Raw genomic sequence first — 25,305 nt, forward strand, 5'->3', positions numbered from 1 at the left:
AATTAAAACATATATTTCGACACATACGTATACTGACAGCAACCACAATCGACATTGACAGACGCCACAATGGTCAATGGGTGCAATGCCTTACCACATCTTGCAACTACTCGTTCATAAGGTACCTTTGTGGGACATTTCATTAATATAGTTTTGATTTCTTGAGTATCCGCTAATAATCACGGTCTATCTAGAAAATATAATGAATATTGATACTTTACATGTATACGAACACACAATATGTCATTGTCGTATGGTAATTAATATAAGTAATCAAAATCAGTTTTTAAACTTAGAAACAACAATCTGTAGCAAAACACGGGCCAGGATTACGACGACTAATTATCAAATGTACATTAATAAGTCATTTTGTCACATAGTAGACCAAATAACCGAAAACATTCTCTGCAAGAAAAAAATATCACATGTGATATATATTGCATGAGCCATTACCTGTTTGTCGTCAACAAATGTGTTAATAACTCTCATATAGTATAAATTTGCACCGCATTGTATGAAACTTGTTTCCCTTATATTCATATATGAAACACTTTAAACATAATCTCCTCTCAAAGGAAGTATCTACGAATTTTATGTCAACGTTTTATGTGCGCAATTTCATATCAAACCATTAAAAAACATTATATAATATCAAGTAACTATCTTTTCATTGTACCGTAAATCTAATGTTTACTTTAATTAAATTCACAATATAGTATTTACGTCGATACCGACACATGAAATCAAATTTTTGAAGAATTGTTGTGTCTTTGTATCGTATGATCAAATATGCACGTATAAGTGTAGCAGACATTTTTTTGGGTGTTCTTCGATGTTTTTTGTGTGCAAAATAAGTTATAGGATCGTACATACTTGCGTGGACCGTAAGGCACAGGGATGAAATGTTTGGCATGTAACTTCATATGGTGGTCATCGACCAAAATGTTTCCAATCATGCTCAAGGAATAAAAAATCCTTGTCCTAGAGGTAAGTTGTTTTCCTAAAATGGTTCCAGTGTTCTAAAAAACCCATATCAGATTAAATTGCAAATACCATAGGCTGGGTAATTTTATATAAATCCGCTTCCTCTACGTAGTTGTTTAAATCATAACCCTGGAGTCAACCTTGGTTCCGACGTGGTTGTAAAATGTGTATAGTTCTATTGTGAAAACTTTAAAAACTGTCTCCCAGATTAAAAACGCTGAGAACGAAGAGTTTTGGTTTTGGCATTGATACTCTTAAAAGATTGTAGAAAGCTTGCATATATTAATTGACAACATTACTTTAAAAAAGGTAAACAGTGTTCACATGTTAACTATGTGCATGAAGTAAGCCTAAATGCAAATGCATGTGTTTATAGTCTGATTACTATACTAGACTCATATTCAATCGACTTTGCCAGACATTTGCCCACCGATCACTGGTATATAAGTCGTCCGATTACATTCGGCGCAGTTTGCAGCCATGGCACATTGGCTTTTTTCCCTCACAGGTACCCATTTATACTCCTGGGTGGAGAGGAGCAAGAGTGGGATTAATTTTGTGTTCAATAAAACTCAGTGGTCTGAGCGGGATTTGAACCAGGTACCTTCTGGTTAATAGACTAGCATCCTAACAATAGACCACGGTCCCACCTAAGAGCATACTTAGGGGGGTAACTGGTATTCCCTATTGTACACAATACAACTTGTAAAAAACACCCATTTATATATGAGGTAAGCGATATAGGGCCATCGTTGCCCTCTTGTTATAGTTTTATCTATACATTTAAGGAGAACAAGTTACCCACAGGGCGGGGTCACACGACTAAAATGCTAAATTTTTGACTTAAGAGAAATAAATCAGCTCGTGTTGAGAATTAATGCACCATGGTTCAGGTTTTTACGCAAATTGGGCAGATCATTGTTATCGATTGATGGAAACATCACCTCTGAAGGTAAGGGTCATTAATACTGGTCTTAACCCGTTTATATATCAATATTCACTCTTCATAAATGATATAGTCTGTGTGGAGAGGAGCGTCTCGTTACGGAAGTCGAGAGTACTCTTGTTTCCCATGCTAAACTGACATTTAATGACACATTACTTCCAAACCATTCATAAAATCATTCATGACTATACTATCTATAAATCGGAAGATAAACCTATATGCATTTAAATTGCATACTCTTACTCATTTATACGATAGTATATTCAGTCCCTCAAATAAAAATTCGTGTAGAAGTTAAACGTGTCGAAATTGCCCATTTCCCGAAAAAATCCAATCAACAGACCTACGACCTTAGACAGAGACCTTTGTCTTTGCCATTACTTAACATAATATATTGCATTTTAAATCCTGAACACAACGAAAATTGTTCTATACTCTCAATTATATATAAAAACATGAACAAAACACATGTTTGTGGGTTACCTCTTTTTATTAGAACTTACACGCGACATAAACCGGAACATAAAGATAAATTAGCCTATTATTTACACTTTTGAAGCTCGCGAAGAAGTACACGAAGCTTTCTATTAAGTACACGATGAATTTCCACCCAGTTAAAAGCTAACGTCTTATTTGCGCAGTCACGCAAAAACGTACACCGCATGCACCGTGAATTTAGTTCTGTGTATTGATATGATAATACACTGGTTGTAGTAATGTACGCACATACACTAATATGCATTTTCAATCTCAAACATAAACATTTATTGAAAGCTTTTAAAACTTGAAACAGAAACTCAAGAACACAAATAAAGCGACAAACATTCGTTAAAAATGCACAAATATTAATTGCAAAAATAATCAACAAATCTATAAGTAATACACATATTACAAATCTTATAATCTACCAAATGTTTTCTACACAAGAACTTTTTTTATCACGTATCGTACGTTCACAAAACAGACTTAATTATTTGTCGTTAGTTATAATTTGTAGAATAATATATTGAAACAGCTCGTAATAAACGTGATATTATCAGCCTCATTATTTTTTTATTGACATACCTTACACAAAAACATTCTGTTGAATGACTACATGAGGCAAACAATCAAAAACACAATACCAAATGGATTCAGTTCGACTTACCCAACAACATTATGGACATATTTTGAAATTGTGAGAGTAATATAGACAATGCATCAATACCGTGTCTTATACAGGATCACATGAAAGAAGTACATATACAACAGAATCGATGTCTCAATCAACCACAAAGATCCAGAATTCGCCTACTTGATAAAAATAGCAAATGAATCAGCTAACGCCATCCATGAAACATAAAACTTTATCTTCATGAACCAGATACAACAAAAAATTGCCGACCTTGTTTTTTTCAACAATTCATTATGGAAGTTAAATTACACTATCATCTTACCAAGATCTTTGAAAAAATTGGTATTTTGTGAACAGATAATTTCAATGATCTTTGTCTTAATCTTATGTTATACGATGTTAATGAATTTGAAAACGTTAAACAATCAGCACTAAGAGCCTTATATGAATACACAATACCAGTTATAAACAAGTCGCTGCTTCTGAATTTGAGATGACCTACCTGTCATGCTCTCAGGATCGCCCCTGTCATCCCCAGTAGCAAACAGAAACTGTGGGTACGAGGATTGTCGATCATATGCACACGGGGCAACCTTTTCAGTGATAACAAGTGTGAATATCCTGTCAGTCCAACAGTATTCGTAATATCCTGCTGTGAAGAACCATCTTCCATTAGCGGCATCTCTGTGGACAAAGTAGTGATTTTAATGTGTTTATTTATTTAAGAAATCGTGTTTGCATTATTGTTATTCATCTATTAATAGAACTGATGCTAATGCATCAATTAAATAAGTATTATTCAAAATATAAGTTGAAAAAGTGTATTGCCTTTGTTGTATTTTATTTGTGTTTATTATGATATCGATAAATACAAGGATACATGCGGAAGGTTGCAAGTTTTATCACCAGGGACACGATTTAAATACACATGGTGTACACTCATTTACAATGTTTCATAACGCATATTAAAATTCTGGGCCTCGTTTGTTCAGAGAAATAGATTAGTTTCACTGTTAAAATGTATAAAAGCTGTAGGATAACCACCTTTCAAGTGCATCCTATAGGCAATTCATTAAACAACTTTCATTTTGCAATGGACTTTAGTCTGCTGTCGTTGTTTAAACTCGAAATTTTCCATGTGAAGTTCTCATAAGTGATTAGATGGAACACCTTTAATGACATTGATCCTGCACAATTGTTTTAAGTGCCAGTACGATAGAATCAATCATTTTTTTCTCTTGGCACTGAAAATTACAGCATCGCAAATGTTCAAAGAAGCTTTCTTTGTCCAAACGTCCGACGTTGAAACAAACGAATTTAACACATTATTGTTTTACATAATTTAACGGTCAGTTGCAAATTTGAATGTTAATTTATTGACTTTAGTGTGTACTGTCATGGGTTGCTGTATTCGGTGCTACTTAATACAATTCACTACAATTAAAACACATCACTCAAAATTGATCCTTAACACTTTGATTGTTGCTGCGTTGATGCAGTAGAACATACATTAATCTTTTTTATGAATTGCGCAGCCATAATGGAAACTATCCATTTTATATGATCAATAGTAAAAATCTATTATCTTACAAAAATCAAAAACAGTTTTCTTTTGATTTGATCCCTTTTCCACGTTTACTTAAATGAAAAAACGTTAAACTGCACATCTTCCCTGGAATTTTGACATCGTGTACAAAAAGACGTAATTTGACAGTCAAACAGTAATAATCGATAATTAACACTTTTTTTTCATGTTTCAAAACAATGCATCATTAAAGCCTTTATCAAATCAACATATTTTATATTTGCAAATGATAAATGTTATGATGTTGTTTATGCGGCTTCGGGGTCGAAATAGATGCTTTACGTTTCTTCACTGGCACGTTATAATAACCTCCCTTAGTTTTACATTTGCCAAGTAAACAGTATGGACTTGTTACTTGTAATTCACAAAGTAAGTTTATTGTCTTGTTTGTAGTAATTTATTAAGCATTAAAAACATTTGATATTTTAGGAAATTGTCTAATAAATTCCTGCATATAAATTCAGCTCTTTTCTGTGGCAGTTAAGGAAAAATCCTGAAAGATAATCTCCGTAGAATACAGAGGGCATTTGGAAATCTTCGACAAATGCGTAGTGAGGTCCAAAACGTAGGTTACTTCCGACTAGAGAGACTTTCCAATTCGTTGACTAGGTGGCGCTCGGTTCGCTAAAATTAAAAGGCTTTAACATAGGTAAAATGGTCAATTATCCTGCGGATACGAGCCGGACAAGATCAGAAGAAAAGGTACTCAAATCTAGAGAACAGAACTCTAGAGTTTTTTGGGTAATTTCGTTGACTTCAAACGGGGCTTCCCTGTTTTCATAGTTCCTGTTGCAAGTGTAGAGGTTCTTCAGAGGGTTGGAGTCTACGGAAGTCGTACAAAAGAGTGGCGGACGCGTAGGGCCTTGGGTTAAAGAACAGCTAGACGTTGATGCTAGATGAAGAATGAAAATATTGAACGTACAAGTATACTTGAAAGCAACGGTTCCCTGTTTGTCACATTGTATATATTTGTGGCGACTCGATTGTTTTTAGTTTCGAATCATAATGCTGGCAGTCTGGGGGAACATTAATAATTAAATTTGCTTATTTTGCTTATTTTGTAATTGGCTGTTCGAGGGCTTCGGGAGGCACATCGTGATTGTTAGGCCGCGCAAAAAGCGCTCGGTGGCGGTTTCAGGAAGTCGGCCTGGCGCTACATTTACATAATTGCGTACGTTAAACAGAGACAATTTTCGTCCGAATTTCATGTTACAGAAACCTCGGTGTTTCTAAACGTTGATATGTTTTTAGTTATATAACGCAGACAGAATTATGTAAACAAGTAAGAGTCGATACAAAAATCCATGTAAAGTGTTCATGCTTCTGAAAATTTAACAAACTAACCCATCAATGGAGAAGTATCCATATGGTCCGCCGACCAATGTAGGCCACGAAGAAGCAAGTACTCTGTTTATATCGAACCAGTTTGAGACAGAGCTTCCCGTGCCGTTGAATTTGATGAACTTCTCCAAGTTGCCTTTGTAGAAGACTATCTTTACCTTGATGAAACGAAATAAACATCGTTTATACTTATTTTTATGTTAATGTCCATTGTTACTACCTTTCTGTAAGAAAATTCTACTAAAGTTATATGTTTGTAGATGTAAATAAATAAGAGATAGAAAGAGAGAAAGATTATCAGCCACTCTTATATATCACTGATTTTTGTCGAATGAAATAGTTTGCCACTTGTTATTGTTAAATTTGTTTATATTACTTTTGCATATTTGACTGTAAACATTTATAAGAGTGACACTTCTTAATTGAGATTGCAGAGGTTGTCGCGACGTGGAGTTTGCGTCTAACTTTGCAAAAATACCTCAATAAGATTCAGCCTTCGTGACAATACCTCTGTAAGCCTAAGTGCAGTCCAATTATGAACTAATGGGTCTCTGTTATGTTTGTCACAGGAGGGAACTCGCATGTCTCGACATGTAAGGTCAGAGGTGGACCCAACTCCGTTCAACAAGGCATCTACTGGGTTCAGACCTATTGCAGGGATTCCGCGGAACACGGTAATCCATTCTTGATCCCAGCCTAAGAATTGTAATCAAGAATATAATACCTGTTCTTTTCAAAACAGACAACACATTGATAAATAAAAACTAGAATACAGTTAAGAGCAAGAAGAACTAAAACATGAACACAATTAGAGTTTTATACAATAAAATAATGTACTTGTGTACAGTCACAAATTCATTCATGAACGTAGACATTTCCATGATTGGGGATCCCCATAAGTCGGTATACATTTGCTCCTCCGACACAAACACACACGTTTTGGTACTACAACACACGCATATGTCACTGCACACATTTGCTGGTTTTTAATTTAAATCAAATAAACAACATCATATTATTTGTTCATTTATTAGATGCATTCTATATTTTATTAAGCATTCCACGTTCATATTCATGCACTGTTTTATGTTTGAGAAAGTATAATTTGGAATTCAAAAACATATATACTCGCTTTAATAAAGTCCGTAATTACGGTAAGGATCGAATCCTGCGGTTTGAGTTTCACTTTGCATACAACTATGTACATAAACATGATTTTATATTGTAATAAAAAGCGCCCTATTTGGAACAATTATATGTGCATTTTTAATTTTGGTCGAAACTGCATGTACATAAAACATCTGCAAGCATGGGACAATCTCAGATAGTCTAAATAAATGTGTTAATATGGAATTCTTTGGCAGTTCAAGTCACATCGCATTCGGTGAATGATTGTTATAACACATATAACACATATAACTGCTATTTAACAGTGTGTTTATGTCATTGTAATTTCACATTTTTATCATCTAATTATTTTTAACAACACGTGAATTTAAACTAGAACAAATAAGAAAACATGTTTCAATGTTCCATCGTGTTTGTTTCGTCGAAAAGAACAATTTAAATTCCAGCCGATAAAGCGATAACGTTCTAAAATAACATTTCAGAAAACAAGAACACCAAACTCGAAATGAGTCTTACAAAGTTGGAACAAGGGGGCAAATGGTCCTGAACCGATCATATTGAGTCATGTTAGGATTTAAGCTGAGATTTCTTCTATGCACATCAATGTAAACAAGTTAACCCCACGACGGAGCTAATTTCGACCACAAAGTCAATAAGTTATCCAATAGGGTAGAGGGCTAATATATAATGTTGTATGTAAAAAAAATTTTTTACATTCAAGTCCTTGTTACAATTTGAGCGTGGTTCATTTTGATCGCATAGGTATAATATGGCCAACAACTATCTATGCTATCGTCATAATTATTTGTAAGATGTTTTAAGACTTCACTAAATACATATAAAATAATACAAGTTATCCACTAGGCGGGGCAATTTTGATCCCAGGGCATGATTTGAAAACACTAAGTAAAGGACCTTCATATAATGCTGCATAGCACATACCAAATAACAAGGTCTTGCATTTTTAGAGGGGATGACTGTTAAATGTATTCATAAAGTACATGTTTTCGTATGTACCCTCTTTATGTTATGAATTCTTTTGTTTAATATTCACTAATTAATTATTAAAACCTGTTTTTTAATGTTGCAAAAAGTAAAAGATTACACCGAAAATTATCGTTAAATTATACTTGAATATAATCTTAATCTACCGAAATTATCTACATTAATATCCGCTATGTATCATTACTCAAGTCAGTCAATTATGTTTTTCAAGCATAACTTACCACCCATTGCAAAGACTGTCGATGGAGCGTCTGCTTCAGTAACTAAAGCCCCAATCGCAGGTGTAAATGAAATGTAGCACTCCTTGGTAGAACGACGATAACCCGTGCTTTTGCACAAGCTGTCACGTTCACATTCTGCGCAACATTTGATTGCAGAGTTTGCACTTATTTTCCGGTCGAATCTCACCAAAGATGATGACTTCTTAGCTTTAAACAAAGGTTGTTGTGCACGACACATTGTCAAATTCAAAAACATAACAAACAATACATTAAACATTCGAAATTCCATTTTAGTTATAGATAATAATTAATAATTTTAGCTTAATATTGTATTCGTGATTTTTTTCATAGCTACTTAACACACCAACCACCGATGCCGACTGATCCGTAAAAATCATCTTCTTTCAATGGTTATTGTTCGATAGGATTCAAAAGAAACAAAAGCAATTATTTTACCGGAACTGGTTATTAATTTTTCATAATGTTTAGTTATGTTCAATATTAACCCAATAGTGAAAAATTTCCATGTTTAATCTCCGACCTTATTATTGGAAACGTTTTAACAATTGTCATATTATGATTTATAGAATCGTCCGCATGACTCGTTTACTCTATACAATAATCGTAAATTGACAGTTTTAACTTTAGCCACATTTCAACCCTGTATATGTTGGGATTGAAATAGTTTATTTATGTTGTGTATTAAACGATCAACTGTTAATTAAGCTTGCCTTTTTATAGTAATAACAATGAACAATATATGTTATAAGATAAAAATACTCTTTAAATAACAGCTGAAACCTGTATAGAAGAACTACAGCTTTTTTCTTCTATTATAAAGTTAATTTAACATGTTATCGCTGTTGTACTTATAAAGGACACACTCGCTACGCACTTCGGCGGTGTGATACGCATTACCGTTTCGTGCAAGAATAACAAGAGATACCGTCAAATATGAATGTATATATGTTGTTAAGTTATAAAATAATCTCGTGCAGTGACCAGTATTATGCGTCTTGACACTGTGCCTCAGAATTGGTTAATGATATTTTGTTTCCGTTAAAGCTGAACAAATCGAGTGTAATTGCTGTTATTAATTGGAGTTTATAATCGTTATATTACAGCTGAAATTTAAATTGACACGCACTACTGAGAGGTTAACATGCTTTAACATTTATTTTATGTTAGATTAATTAGGAGCTCAATAAAAGTACCATACGACCAAAGCCGTACAACAAATCGTAAATATTTGCGGTTGCTGTAACTATGAAAAGTCTGTTTGAAAAAGAATACGTTCAATACTTACGATATCTCTGCTGTCATTCGACTGTTCATGAAATACAAAAAAATGCTAAGAAAAAAGAATGTCATACTGGGTTTGAGCCTTTGAATAGCGGACAAACTTTGTCTTTACTGTGCATTGTGTATTTTGAAAAGCTACCGACTTTCATTTCTTTTAGGTGTATTCAAATCATATAAAAGGTTATGAAAACGAACAAAAGCAATCAAAAACAATTTAACTGTAGTCAGAAATCCATTATACGATCAATATTTGTTTGTTCCAATCATACATTTTATTTTGCAGGATTTACGAATCAATAGCTTGATTGTTAACCATATATATTTTGCCATAATTTATTGAACACTTGACTATAGCGATTGAGTGTTATTTCCGTCAAACCATTATTGAAATAGTTCAGGTATATACAATTTTACCTTATTATATGATGCGAGCGGTTATACATGCGTGTTTGTTTGTGTCCACGGGAATGAGTGCCTGAATGGTTGAAAGTGCTGATTTAAGTTGAGAGTTTGAGAGTTCGGGTCCGTGCCCGACTTTTTTAAATGTTTGCATATGTAAATCAGCGATTGTCAGTGCAGCGTATAGGATGCGTGTTGTAATAGGTACGTGTGTGATACTGTGCGCATGCGGTTGCAAATGCGCGTGGGGGTACGTGCCTGCAGTTTTAATTATGTGTTTGCATATGTGTTTCACGCCGGCGGTATTAAGATCGTGTATGTTCGTGCAAGCAGAAGTAAGATGAGCATTAAAAAAAAATCACGTTATATTAAGTACATCGTCAAATGAATACGCAATTAAAAAAGAACACACATTTCTTTGCCCGATAAAGTCAATTTATAATGTGTTTTAATGAGTGCTTATATGTTGTTTCCATCCTATTTTCAGCCACATTATTAAATGTACCTTATCAACACAATCGATAATAAATGTTTTTTTTTGAACTCCCAATGCGTCATATTTTAATGTTTTACTAAATTAAAAAGTATTGCAAATTAAACAAATATTGTATCATAATCAAAATATATACGAATTCCTCTTTGATACGCGTCGCTAAACACCGCTTCATTCGTTGGTAACATGTTAGAATTACGGTATGTTTTAAACATCTTTGCATGATCCAATTAAAAGGCCATGAACACTAAAAAACAACGAATATTAGGTACACGGTTTCGAAAAAATAAAGATAACACATAAAAAATCAATGTTCATAAAAGCAGTTGCCAACTTTCAACGCTAGATGTTGTCTAGAAACATCGATTTAACAAAATGATATACTTTTTGTGTGTGGGACAATATATTCAATAAATGTTCATGTACCCTGTAAGTGTTCGTGTGTCGTATAAATAGATACCGTTGCGGGAAATTAAAATGGAAACTATTTTGCAACAAGAAATTTTAAACGAGCATTTTGTATCTCTATGTTACCATACCACATTAAGCGTTGAAATTTTGGCTATTGCTATAGGGAACACTAATTTTTTATGGGTTATGTTCATTTTACAAAATATATTGTGCGAAATTTTCGTTGAATTTGAGTATTTATGTTACTTTGAATGTTGATATAGAAAAACACTAATCCATGCACACACAACAAGATAACAGATTATACGTGATATATTGGACAATGATAACGATGAAGAAGGACCCATGTAAGAAAATAATTTAATGAAATGTTGTATAAAATTAATAACCCTTAATTCGATTCGCCAATGCATTCACGAACGAAACACAGGGCAATATCAGGGATTCTCCAGAAAACACGCGATTTTATTTGTTGTTAAAAAAGCAAAGGATAAAACTAACTCCATTTATTCTTTCGGGCAAGTTTTTATTGTACTTAGCCACTATTGTTAGCACATAACCAGAACTGTATACATTAAATAAATAAAATTGTGATCACCGCATTGGAACGGTCTATCCACAGATACGTTGACATTACAACTCGCATCATGCCCCATTTAGCATCTGTTGAATACTTTATCATACAATCGAACAATTTAACTGTCTTCATAGAAATCATTATAGTTAAACGAGCGAGTCCTATTTTTTGTACTATGTATTAGTTAAATACGTATTGCAACTTAGATAGCTTTATGACTTTATTGTTTTGCAATGTATAATTGTTTGGATTTTGGCTGACGAAATAAATTAACAATTCAACATAATAACGACACAACGCTAAAGGGACACTTATCACAGACAGTTGGCAATATATGTATGCATCTCGAAACATCTAACACGTCGAACGTTTGATTATTTAGGAAAATTGTATAGTTTTATTGAAAACTTAAAAAACTAAACCAACATAATAATACGCTAACGATCCTCGTAATAATTGGGTATGTATGGCATTGCTTTAAAGTTCAGTTGATACTCACTGCGTAAATTAAAACAAGAGAAAGAAAAACATAAAGGAAACATTCCTTATATTTATATTTATAAAATAAGTTCCCAAGTATTAAATATGCTAATTTTATATGTGAATGCTATACATAAATGCGTTCATAGAGCTTTGGATTTAATGCTTTTTATGTTATGCTCAGAGACGAAATATTGAAAATTCTCAGTGGAAATAATTGCCTATATATATCGCATTAGCCTGACAAAGGTATAATTTTAAATTTTCGAAAACATTTTGATTCATGTAACTTTTCAAGATAGTTATTTATTAACAAGAAGTAAATATTAATACCAGTAAATCTTAAGTAAAAAGTAACCCGCCGAATTGTTATCAACTCTCAATTAAGAATGCAAACATATTAACCTCATAAAATGCCATATTGGTTATTAGTAATTGATTTGTAGGTTCTTGGTCGTATTGAATAAAGGTTTTTACCAGACAATGCTTAAATCCACAATAGACTAATTGAATCGCGGTACAAACGGAACGTTAAAACCTCATTGGTCAGAGCGTTGTAAGAACCATTTCATTCGTAAGAGGTTATGACTTCATAGATGTAGAAGTTCTTTTGCAGAAACTAAAAATAGACAGAAACGACGCATCATTGGCTATTCTCGAATTATCAAGGCGATCGGATACGTTCTATCAACAAACAATCTCATTAAAAGTAGATCACATATACAAGATATGTGTAGAATAATTCCCTAATTAAGTTAAACCGTTTGAATTAAGTACAACTTTATTGTATATGATTATTTCCGTTACAAGTTCAATAAAATAGATTGAAGCTTGAGTGAACTCTCCGTTAACGACCACGACGATGATCAACCACTTACCGCCATCGACGACGCGTCACAACATAAAAACAATAAAGGCACACTATTAACAAGGATACCAAGTTTGTTAATAACGTTTCGCCCTAGGCCCTTTCCGTAAAGTGGTTCTTTATCACCAGGATAAAGATTTGTGTCTATGTATATTCTTCTTTACGTATTTTGCTTACACTTCCTGGTACTTATCTTTCAGTTTTGTATTTTGAACTTTGTCGATAAACCCGAATCGAACTTCAAATCGAAAGCATTCTTACCTAACGTATTCTCAGTATTTTGCGTTAAACTCACATTACTGAATGTAAATAAGCGTAATTAGAAATGAAAACGGATTCAACTTTTGCATTTGTAATTTGCTTCATAGCGGCGCTTTGACACCTAGGATCATCGGAATGTTCTGTTGACGTTTGTCAATTGGAACAATGGACATCCTGGTCGGCGGACTGCATCTGCGGAGTTCCCGTTTTCAACCGTTTTAGGACAAGTGAGTTGTGTTGCGTTGAGGACTGGAGCTGGCAAAAATGCTTGCATAATTGTGGATCAAATGAAGACCAGAGCTTTGAATCCGAATTGTGTGTGGTCTGTAAAAATGAAGGATATTGGAATTATGCAGAATGCCAATGTAACAAGAGATATTATGGAAAATGTTGCGAATATCGTGAGTATATATTTTGTACTAACATGCGTAACCTCGTTATAATACAATCACATTATGAACACTCTTTGCACAAGTAGAGTCGTTATTACAATGTCTTGGTTTAATATGTTTTAATATAATGAACAAGAAGAACATGCTTTTGATATTCCTTTTTTTCTTAACGGGGTTCCAACTAACAGTGGCTTCAATATATAATTGTACCATAGGTACGAACTCCTTCTTATTTAACATTGGATATGCCACTTCAGCCAACGGTACCTTTTCTCAAACTGTTTAACATATATTTTGATGCTGTAAGCATGTTAATCAGTTAATAACGTTATTGCTTTCTTAATGTTGTCATTTTTCTACATTTCAAAATATTTCTTCCTTTAAAGTGGTACTTTCAAAGACAAATTTGACCTTTTAACTTAATATTTAGTGTGATCAACATTTGTTTTTATAATTGTAAAATGAGCCAAACTAGACCAACTCTTAAAGCAGCACATTCGTTTTTGTAATTTTATGTTCATGGTCTAAATGTAATTAACTTTTGTAAGGATTTGAGTCAAAGTAAAAAATTGGAATTACTGTTAACCTCTTCTGCAGTTGTTGTGATAAGGGACTTCAGGAGTCTTAAATGTTCAATTATTTATTGAATAAACCCTGTTAATTTTGTAATTTAAATGCTTGTGATGGTGAACTTATCAAACGTGTTGATGTATGCATATATTGCTTGAAAACTCTGTACGGGAAAGTAATATCAAAACAACAACACACATACAGCACAAAAAAACGATTGTTCGGCTACATATGGTAGAATCAAAGTTATATTTTTGTTTGTGTTAGCTTTTATTAAATCTAATACGATAGAAATATAAATCACTTTTGCTATAATGACGTTTTCCAATCACGTCTCTCCTTTGTTCTTTCAATATAGGGCGGTTTATCTCTAATGATATTAAAGATCAGTCCTAACATCAAATTGTTGATCAAAAGTATAGAGCAACACAAACTAACTTCTTCAATATCACTGATCGGTTATGAATTCGTTATCGTTTAACTACCACTTGTGAGTCGGCTCTTATCTGCAAACAAACTGCAAAGCGCATATGAAATGGAAAGGAGTAGAGAAACTCGAGAAGCGTTATCATGAGAGAAATTCGTGTCCGTTAGTATTTTACTTACGGCCAATTACCTTTTGCATGTACAGGAGAAAACAATTCATACAATGAGCCACCAAACATACAAGCATTATTAAACCTGGGTCGCCGCCTCGGAACGGTCAGGTCAGCGCACAACATTGCAGGTTTAATCTGGTTTTTATGGTGCCATATCCCCGACTCAGCCAACAATTAATCATAATACAACCACTCGTTAATCAGCATTAACCGTAAATCATCTAAATTCAAATTAACATAAGATAAGATAATTTATGCCGTTGTTAAGACATACCGGCACGTACAATTTATCCGATATAATCATCAGATGGCCAAATACCAAAGAGATACATATACACTCAGCACAAAAAATAATTGTATTTCAAGAAATATACAAAGCAAATTATTATCAAATCAAACCATCTATCTTGTTCGGATGCCGCGTTTAGATGACCTATATTTTTTAGCCGAGAAAAAAGTATATACAAGATTGTGAGTATGAAGTCCATATTATAGTGTTAACATCTGATGTATTGTTTTGAGATTCAAAATATGGACTGATGAAAATAAACACTTATGAGCATAGTACATATCCATTTTGATGCGTATAACCAGAAGAATAAAGTCACTGCGGGGAATCACGTGGTTTTATTTTGATATGGAACACGGAAAATGGCGGCGTCATTGTCTCGGTAAGAGTATTATTTTTTCTTATTGTACCTAAATGTTTGATTTTAACCTTCTAAGATGTAGCCTATCATATGCGGAATCGAATTCCGCGTGTAATGGTACCTTACATTTCATGTATTACTGAGTAATTTTCTCTCTTACCCTTTGAATTCGAACACATGCGAATGCATGCCAGTGATAGTTTTCACGGATTTAAATGAATACTTCACAAATTTGATAAATATCGACATTACTCAAATCCTTTTCTTTTTAAATATATACTAGGTTTTCTTGACATTACAAACACATTGTCTGAAAGTCTGAAAACATCGCAGTTTCTGCATAATAAATCAAAAAACAAAAATGATATGTTTCACGGACTACAAATTTATGATATGTTTCACGTTAATTGTATGATATGTTTCACGTATTGTCTAAAGGCGAAAAATAAAACGTCGGATATTTTCTCAGTTACTAGTATATGTTTTAGCGCTTAGTACCAGTAAAGCCCAGGACAAAGTGTGGTTAGGTTAACTTGCAGTCGTGATACGTATGATCGACCATGTTTTGAAAATGGCGTAAACTCTAACACATAAATTAACCGCGACCCTCTCTTCACTTAACTGAAGTTTTATCTTAATAATGGAATATCTAACCTTAGTGCATTGTGTTTAATGTGCGTATTATGCTTCATTTTCGCAGATGTCTCTCCTACCGCACGAGCCGCTCGCACTTCTACAACCTTGCAGAAGAGTCCGAGGAAATATATTTGAGCCACCGGGTTAATGCAGAATCTGCGTAGAAGGCACACCCGTTTTGACTGTGTACGAAAAAAAAAAGATATAAAGGGAAGAAAGAAGATGGGCACAATGTCTACCTCAATGACGTCTTTACAGCTTGGGTCCTTCGGTTTACGTTGGGAAACGCGCGAAGAAATCCTGCCATCTGACAAGATGGGCATTAATTAACGAAAATAAAAGACAGTATGGCAGAAGAAATAATTTTGATCTGACAATTTAGAAAAACGGCAGTTTGCTTTACAAATTAAAAGTTAAAACTATTCAAAATCAGGGTACAATTTATTCACATTTTGTTTGTCATTCCTACGTCTTATATAAGCGTTGTTTAAGTTATTATCACATGCTATAGAGTTTGAGACATAGCCGCCGATGCAGCATATTAACTGAAGTCTAAGAAGTGTGTTGTGAATATTCATCCAAATGGTGAACAGATTTTCAATTTTATGCTGGTATGTTATAATATATTTTGTTGCATAAAAACGAATTTTGTAACATTGTCATGCACTCAATATGCAAGATTAAATTCTATACGTTCAAAAGGGTGTGGGCTAAGTTAAGCTGTTCAAATGTAAACTGCCGCCGTAATATGTATGTCTTATAAATTGCTGTTTCTAAATGATTGTACAATAACAGAACGCTATTTTGCTTTATTTATTTCAAAACAATAATAGGAAACATGGATTTGCGTTTATTTGTTCACTAATCAGCAATATCACAGATAATTAAATTAAATCACAGTGTTAATCATGATAACATAGTACAACAAAATCACCATAATCACCTTCAACAACTAAAATAATAAACAAAAGCGTATCACTCTCCCTGAGGATAATCATCACGATATGGCTGTGTACAAATTGCATCTATACGATCAATTGAAATGAATCACTTACTATACACTGGGTCAAAATTTGTTGCAGTTTCTTAAGCTGATGGCGTATTATTATTTGCAACTGCATTAGTATTCCCTTTTAATCATGTTTGCATTTCGGATGCATATACAGATTCGGCTTGGGAGTGTATGTCTTTCCGCATTTGCATACATGATTCGTGGCCCCAAGATGCTGAGCCATGTGATCATCATATTGGTCTCTCCTATTCATTTGATGTCCGCATGTGTCACATTTAAACGTCGCTTCTTTATGATGTGTCATGTACGTTCTTATGTCTGCCATTATTGCGAATGACCTCCCACATGTCTCGCACGCAAAATCTTTAGTTTCGTTTCGTGCTGCGCACCTACATGAAAGAAAAGACCAGTGTGCATAAAAAACATACAAGAAAAAACAAAAGATCTACACGTTATACTTTGGTGCCTCACATTCCTGTAGTTCAATACAAAACATTGCTGTGTAACCATTAAACAACTGGTCAAGGTTTTCATATTTTATCGGGTGACTTGACGTTTTATGAAGCAAAAGAATAGTAGATATAACTTGATCCAATGCGAATGTTTTTAAACTTTTGCCATTCTAGAAGATACGCAATTTGTCACATCCGCCACTAAAAACGGTGCAACGAAGTTTGAGTACTGTCTTGAAACTCATGTCCCGGCATGAAATCGATCCATCTTAATATGCCAAACGTTTTTTTGATCATAAATGACAAAACACAATCGAATAAACCTTGTGATTTTGGTTTTCTTTTTCGAAAATGCTTCGTACCAATTGAGTATACATTCCGTGCGTTGTCAATGTGTATGTACATTTCTCAAGAGCCATCATCAGCAATTGCAAGAATGGTAACGTAAATATTTTACCGATTTCGAAATAATTTTGGTTGCAATGTGTCGGAACAATCGGCTATACACAGTTATAAAATATAATTGGGGGGGGGGGGGGGAATAGTCATCTGTGCTTAAATACACACTGTTTTTCTCACTAACATTTCTGAAATGCCTAATATTCACAAAACCATCTTACATGTGTCTTGTTAAATTAGCTTTGCTGTAGAAATCCGTCCACAACATTTGTATGGCGCTACCCCCGTATGTTTTATTTCATGATCTCTTAACCCTGAGGCACTTTGAAAAGCCTTGCCGCAAATTCGACACAACCAAAGTCTGAAAATAAATATGTACCTAGCTCTTTAACAATTGTTACGTGAAACATATCATACACATTTTATTCCGTGAAACATATCATTTTTTGTTTACGCGTATATTTATTTACATATTAAGTGGTAAGCCGTCCAGAATATCATACATATTCCAAATTATGTTTCTCAAATTTCTCATGCAATAATATGGTATGACCTATGTTTATTTTATGAAATATATGACACAATGTCTTTATTCCGTGAAAACTATCATTTTAAATAATTCACTTTGAAATAAATTCAAAGGGTATATGAGAAAATATGGTAGTTAATTTATAAAAGTAAGATATCATTGGACGCGGATTTCGATTCCGCATATGATAGGCTACATCATTTCAAGCTAATATCTCGAATTTAAGTACGAGAAGCAAATAAGTTACTCTTACCGAGACAATGACGCCGCCATTTTCCGTGTTCCATATCAAAATAAAACCACGTGATTCCCCGCAGTGAAAGTGAATTATTTAAACGATGCACTAGAAAACTCCAAATTGTAAAGCGAATTTGTGTAAATTGCGCAAAACATGCGACTTACATGTACTAATCAAGACGCGCTTCAGCAAAATAAAAATCTTTGGTTGTGACAAAAGTAAACTTACCAATCAATACCACTTCCGGATTCCCCTTGCTTACAAAACAATAATGTCACAATTAAGAGCTACGCAAAGTGTCGATTACTATCGTTGCGGTTGGTACATCCGCCCCTTGCTCAGATGACGTATTGTCAATACATATACTTGGGAATCATTTTTCACTGACATTCACACATGTTCAATATATGTTTCGATATATTTCATATTATAGAGAATACAATAAATTACCGTTAGATACTTGAACCATTACATTTAATGACGACCCTTATTTTAACATGCTACGGAAATAAGATTTTCACATTAAAGGGGCCTTTTCACGTTTTGGTAAATTGACAAAATTTAACAAAGTTGCTTCAGATTCGCAAATTTTCGCTCTAGTTATGATATTTGTGAGGAAATAGTAATACTGAACAACTACCATGCTCTAAAATGTCCATCATCTTTTGACCATTTTAAAACCTGAAAATTATAAAGCGTTGCAACGCGAAACGAAATAATAATTGGGAAAATTCTGTTGTTGTCGTTATATTTTGTGAAACTACGAGGATTGCTTATATAAGGTAAAACATACATGCAATCATAGCATGAGCACAGATGGCCGAGTGGTTTAAGCAGAAGACTTTTTACTCCAGGATTCAAGGGGTCAGTGGTTCCAGCCCAGTTGAGGGTTACTTTGTTTTCTTTTTTTTAAATTGTATTCTTGTTTTTGTGTGTTTTTTTTACTGGAGATTTTTAGGTCCAATGTTTAAATTTATCAATATAAAACATTTAATGACAAACTTCAATAAATGCAAAAATCTGTGAACATATTGGTCAAAGTACCCTATATTATTAGAAGGGCTTTTGCTTTTGTCAAACGTCGTTTTTTAGTGTTACGTGCATTATAATTAAAGTGATATTATGGGCATTTTCTCTGTTGAATTGAGCTGAAAAGGAATTAACAGTTCAATTGTGGTAACTGACCAATAATCTACAACTCATCTTGCTACCAGTTGTTTATAAAAATATATATTAGTTTCGATATTTTACATGACTCACCCAGTCCTCTAAGCCGAAATGATCCGTAAAACAAAATTGTGTCTTTGTGTCGTATGAACGAATCTGCATGAAAACTACATTTAAACTCGCATCGTACATCGAACCATTTCTGTCGTCAGTTGACAAAACGAAAGTACGGTTGATATTCAAATGGATTATTTTTCTCTTTCCGGGATATTGGTTTAGTATTTTGATGCTGCATTAACAAATATAAGTGTATATGAAGTGAAAACACCAAACATAAACAACAGTTGCGATAGACACCTATATAGTGCCAGATACCCATAATATCACTTTAAACTATTAAACGATTGATAGTTTACTGCATTTTGTAAATTGTGTATTTCTGACCTTACTAACAAGTTACATGGGTTCGCTTGAATTCGCCTCACCATCTGGTACGCTACAGCTTTAACATTTAGTCCCAGAATGAAATATATTTATTTAACATTAAAAAATAACCTGCCTTAAACAAGACTAAAAGATGGGACAAGAATATCTATCCCTGTAATGTTTCTGGACGTTTTAAATTCCTACAGTATATAAATTGCTCGACGTTAATAGTAGAATTATAATACATTTTACAACACATACTTATTGGCTTTCAACGCATTTAATAGGTGTAAACATATGCGAAGCTGTGCCAGCAGACGTCGTATTCGTACTGGATTGTTCTGTTAGTCAGACTGAAGGTCAGTTCAAGAAGCAGCTAGAATTCGTGGAACGCTTTGTCGATAAATTCGGACTCAGTAGTTCATCCTTTCAGATTGCAGTAGCAACCTTCTCAACCGAGGCATACACGGAGACCATCGGCTGACAAAGGATGCGATAAAGGTACTATTACTTTGTAGTTTGGACTAGACATACATATGAATTTAAATCCATCGAAGGTATTTTGTTATGTTTTCCATTATTAAGAAAGTTTCCTCTCGTTGAAAGTTCTTATTAATGTTTTTCAAAGTTGCAGAATAAAATCCGTAGTATACGATTTAGACCAGGCGCTACGGACAAAGGGTTTTCTTTAGCCTGTAATATGCTTCAATCACGAGGAAACCGGCTTCTTGGCCTCACTATTGAGAAGTTCACATTTGATCTGACCGACGGAATGTCAACAGATCGGAGATCCACCAAGAGGGAAGCGATGCATCTTCGTAGTATGTCTACTGTCGTTGTCGTGGGTGGGTTTTGAAATTGCATACACATTATAAAAACATTGTGCTTTTGTGTGAAATGAGTGGCAAAGTTTATATAAAACACACATACTATTTTAGTATAATAAACACTTTCTTTTTTTGTACTTCAATCCAGGTATTCGTTAAATGGTTTCACACGAAGAACTACAAATAATTGCATCACCGGCTGACGAGTTTACTCAGTCCTATGACTTCTCGGTTGAGAATTTTGATTCGCTGCATACGTTGATTGATCAACTTACCGATGCCACATTAGGAAAAAGTAATACGAGTAGTCGCACTGATATCATAGCTTTGATAGACGATCTTTCATTATCAGCCATGACGACTACGGAGTTTAGTTTAGCTTTGAATGGAATTGCATATGTATATTGCAAAATTTGATGGCCTGTGGAAAAGTCAACGGCCAGCGATTTTGCGTTACGTGTTTTGATGATTTTGAAAATCAGTATTTGTCTTTAACAAATAACCAAAATATGGACGAAATGCTAAGTTATGTACAAGGTATTCGACAGCATCACAAAACCTGTCCGACGTCTGATTGCTCAGCTAACATTTCACGAAATAGTTCAACAGTTATAAATGATGTTCTCCTAACTCAATGTACTAACACGGATCCAAAGGCAAGAAACGCATTACTTGTGTTTACGTCTGGCCGCTTTGATAACATTGAAAAGGTCCGGGAAGATGTTGGAGTGCTAACTCGAGATACAGGTTTCTATGTGTTTGCTTTAGGCGCAGGGTATGGCTCGAACATTGACGGACTTCAAGCCATTGCACAGGAACCGAGCAATGTTTTTGTCGTGACAGAAGACAATTTACAGACACTTGACGCCATACAGTCCCAATTATCGTACATTATCTGTTCTTAGTATTGCACGTAGTTCCCAATACATTTAACATTCATTAAAATATTTGTATAACATTTCAATCTCAACATTATTCACATTGTATGTTTTGTTATTAATATTGGGCTAAAAGTGAGGTAAGGCTACCATTCAACGGTTTAAACACCAAATGCTTTGCATTGACCGTTCCAATGCGGTGGCAAGAGGTGTAATCATTCTTTTATATAGTATTGCATTAATAGCATTTGTACTCGATTGGTAGTTTCCTTAAATAAAAGACTATGGGGCAAGAATCTGTCAGAATGTTTCAGGTGTTTTATTTATCTTGTGTAACACGGGCGAAATGTTATTTATTTTGTTTTCTTCTCGGGAAATCAAACTGTTCCAGAAACTCCAAGGTATCAACGTTAGTTCTTAATAAAGACGAAACATATTAAATCCATGGTTTCTCTTAGCTTGCATACATTTATAACGTACGAGTGATTTATAAGTGAAATCGCTAAGAAAATGTATCCAATGCTTTCCTATTTTTTTCAGTCCACGCGTCCAGTGGGATTGGAAGTAACGCCGACAAATGAGAATTTTACTACGCTTAAATGCCGCTTTTAATTCTGCAGTTGCGCCGACAGGCACATATGTAAATTTCATTCAGAAAAAAAAAGATTCTACTACTTTTTTAATTCCCACGCCTGCTAAAATATAAGATACACTTTTACTATTTTACTAAGGCCACAACAAAATATTCTTTTTTGTTTCGACGCAATTAGACCCATACCCATTGGTGCAGCGGGAGAGCGCAAAAACTAATTCAACTATTGTATTATATTTCGATGAAATAAGAGACGAGCGCGAGGTGCATAACAATAAAATAAATAAAGTGTATATTTTTGTCGAAGATACTTTCTTTTCGCTGTCTGACAAACTTATTCAGCTTATGAAATGCTCCTATTTTGGACCATACACTGTTTCAATAAAGCAACATATAAACAATTCACATATGTAGATGATCGTAACGAGAGAAACAATGGCTGCAACTAGTTTTAGCAAAATGATGGCTCCTTGTCTGCTTTTCCACCTTATAATATTTTGTCCCCATGAAGCGCGTATTTTAATGTCCTCTTTAGCTAATAGGTGAGCTGATCTCGCTTAAAATTTCGCAGTTCAATGACCTTAATGTGTAGATGATCGAAAGGAAAGACACTTATGCTGCTGCTAGTTTTGGCAGAATTATAGCCCTTTGTCTATATTTTCCACTTAACAATATATAGTCCTAAAAGATCGTGTTTTTAGATCCGTTTTAACTGGGTAGATCTTGCTTAAACTAGAATGAACTTAATGTATATATGTTCTTAATAAAAATATTTTTGCTTTCCTGCGACGAGCTTTGGAATGAGGCCCTTTGTCTGTATTCTTCCACATTATAATATACTACCATTTTTAGAAACAGCCCTTTGTCTACTTGGTTAATGTCGCTAGAAATTTCAGAAATGCGTATATGAACGTTAAGAAAGAGATTTTTCCTGCGACAAATTTTGGCTGAATTATGGGCTTGTGTACTTGTGTACCCTGTAGAATATATGATGGATGTGTCCGTGTCCAAACATCTTTTGTTTGGGCGCCACTGTCTTTGACACATTTCTAGTTGATGGCGTAAACTCAATATACTCAACTGTTAAATCAAAAGTAAAATGCTGTAATCAATTGAGCGGAGATACGGAGTGTACGTTGGAAGTAAAGCAATGAGAATGCTAATCACTGTTCCCGCTTACACTGATTTTAAAGGATGTAATATCTGGTTTTAATAGTGGTATTAATGTTTGAGATGTTGATAGTTTCAAAATAATTATTGAGTTGTACGCAGATGATATCCTTATTTTTGCGGATAAGACCGAATAGCTACAAACTATTATACATGAATTGTATTAATATTGTAAACACTGAAAGTTAGTAGTGAACACCGAAAAAACTTAAATCATTATTCTCAGGAATAAAAGGATAGCTTCGACATTAAATTGGCTTTAATATGTATTAACACCAAGACGAACAAAATACATGGCACTTCTGCTATATTTAGAATAACTTGATTAAATAAACTGATAACACCTATTCTTTAATTGGGCAGCGAAGTGTTTGGTTTTGTCAAGTGAAATGTTACATAACGCCTTTAAATTGTATGCATTTTTGTTAAACTGCAAGGTGGTAAAAGAACTGATCTTAACGAGTGTTTATACCACAAACTTAGGCGCATAGCATTTAAAAGAATTAGATATTAAATCATACAGAAATATTTATTCAGTTAGAAAATTTACCTTGCATTACTGAGTGCTTGCGAAATTTATTCCGACAAAAAGGCTGTTGTCCCTTACCACGAGATCTGCTCAGCACATCTAGGTTTTACGATGCATGGACACTGTTTTTCTTGCTGTTATTTATTGGCGACTCCCAGATAGTTTTATCAACAAATTAAAGGTTCGATTTGCAACCTCTAGTAGAGATGTGTTTATCGAAATATAGCAAACTTTCAACTTCACGCATACTTAGTATTATGCATTAAAAAAAGATGAAGATGAAGCCTATCTAGGTTACGATTATCTTCACCTAGACTGGTAATAGAAAGTGGCAGATGGTTTAAAGGTTAAATAGAAAATAACGAAATTCAGGAAGCCGTTTTTATTAATATACATTATCGATACCCCGTTAAGTATAACTAACTCCAATAAATATAATAATGAATTTTATTCTGCGTCAAAAGGTTTGGATTCTCGATTGATAATCTTGAGTGACCGGTTTCTCTCCTATGTCGATAAATAACCGATAAGTTGGCGCTGGATATCACGTACAAGTATGCGTTGATTATATCGCCTTCCCTTAACATAATGAATATTTACATAAAGGTGATGCTTACATTGCTCGGTCATCTGTTGCTTGATTCACAAATGTTTCACACTTTCACAAATCAGGCACTCGTTAGCGTTTTAATATTTGTCTTGGGTTACATGACTTCTTCCCTATTACTGTAGTGCTTAATTTAATGCCCGTCTTTATGTTTAGTGTTGGGTTTCGATTATCCGCAAAAAAGGCGTTGACAATTTTAAAGGGAAACGTGTATTACGAGGACGGTCGTGGCATATATCGTATCACACTCCTTGACAGGATATGCGGAGTGATAGCCTAAGAAAAAATCGGATGAGAAACACTCTTCAAAGAATAAAACATAACCAGTTCTTGGCGAATTTACCGAGATGATGGCACGGTTGGGGTGGGGAGTTTCCAACGCTGCGTTACATATCTTTGCCGCTGAAGGGCCATCCCGATCGGGGGGGACGACAAATGGACACGCCTGTTAGCATATGCTGGTTGTAAGATTGTTGCAGAGTCGGCGATCGAGAGTTGTATGAATGAAAACGCCCGC

The 25,305-nt window shown here is 34.2% G+C and overlaps 1 long non-coding RNA gene across 1 annotated transcript; it reads left to right on the plus strand.

Moving 5' to 3' along the window:
• The first annotated feature begins 6,539 nt into the window (after nt 1-6,539).
• On the plus strand, nt 6,540-22,285 carry LOC127874231 (uncharacterized). Its single transcript, XR_008046723.1, has 5 exons — nt 6,540-6,644; nt 13,223-13,516; nt 20,473-20,686; nt 20,814-21,030; nt 21,161-22,285. It is a non-coding gene; the product is annotated as an uncharacterized LOC127874231 (long non-coding RNA).
• Nucleotides 22,286-25,305: the final 3,020 nt, after the last annotated feature.

Source organism: Dreissena polymorpha, chromosome 3 (assembly GCF_020536995.1).
Source record: "Dreissena polymorpha isolate Duluth1 chromosome 3, UMN_Dpol_1.0, whole genome shotgun sequence".
Lineage (NCBI taxonomy): Eukaryota > Metazoa > Mollusca > Bivalvia > Myida > Dreissenidae > Dreissena > Dreissena polymorpha.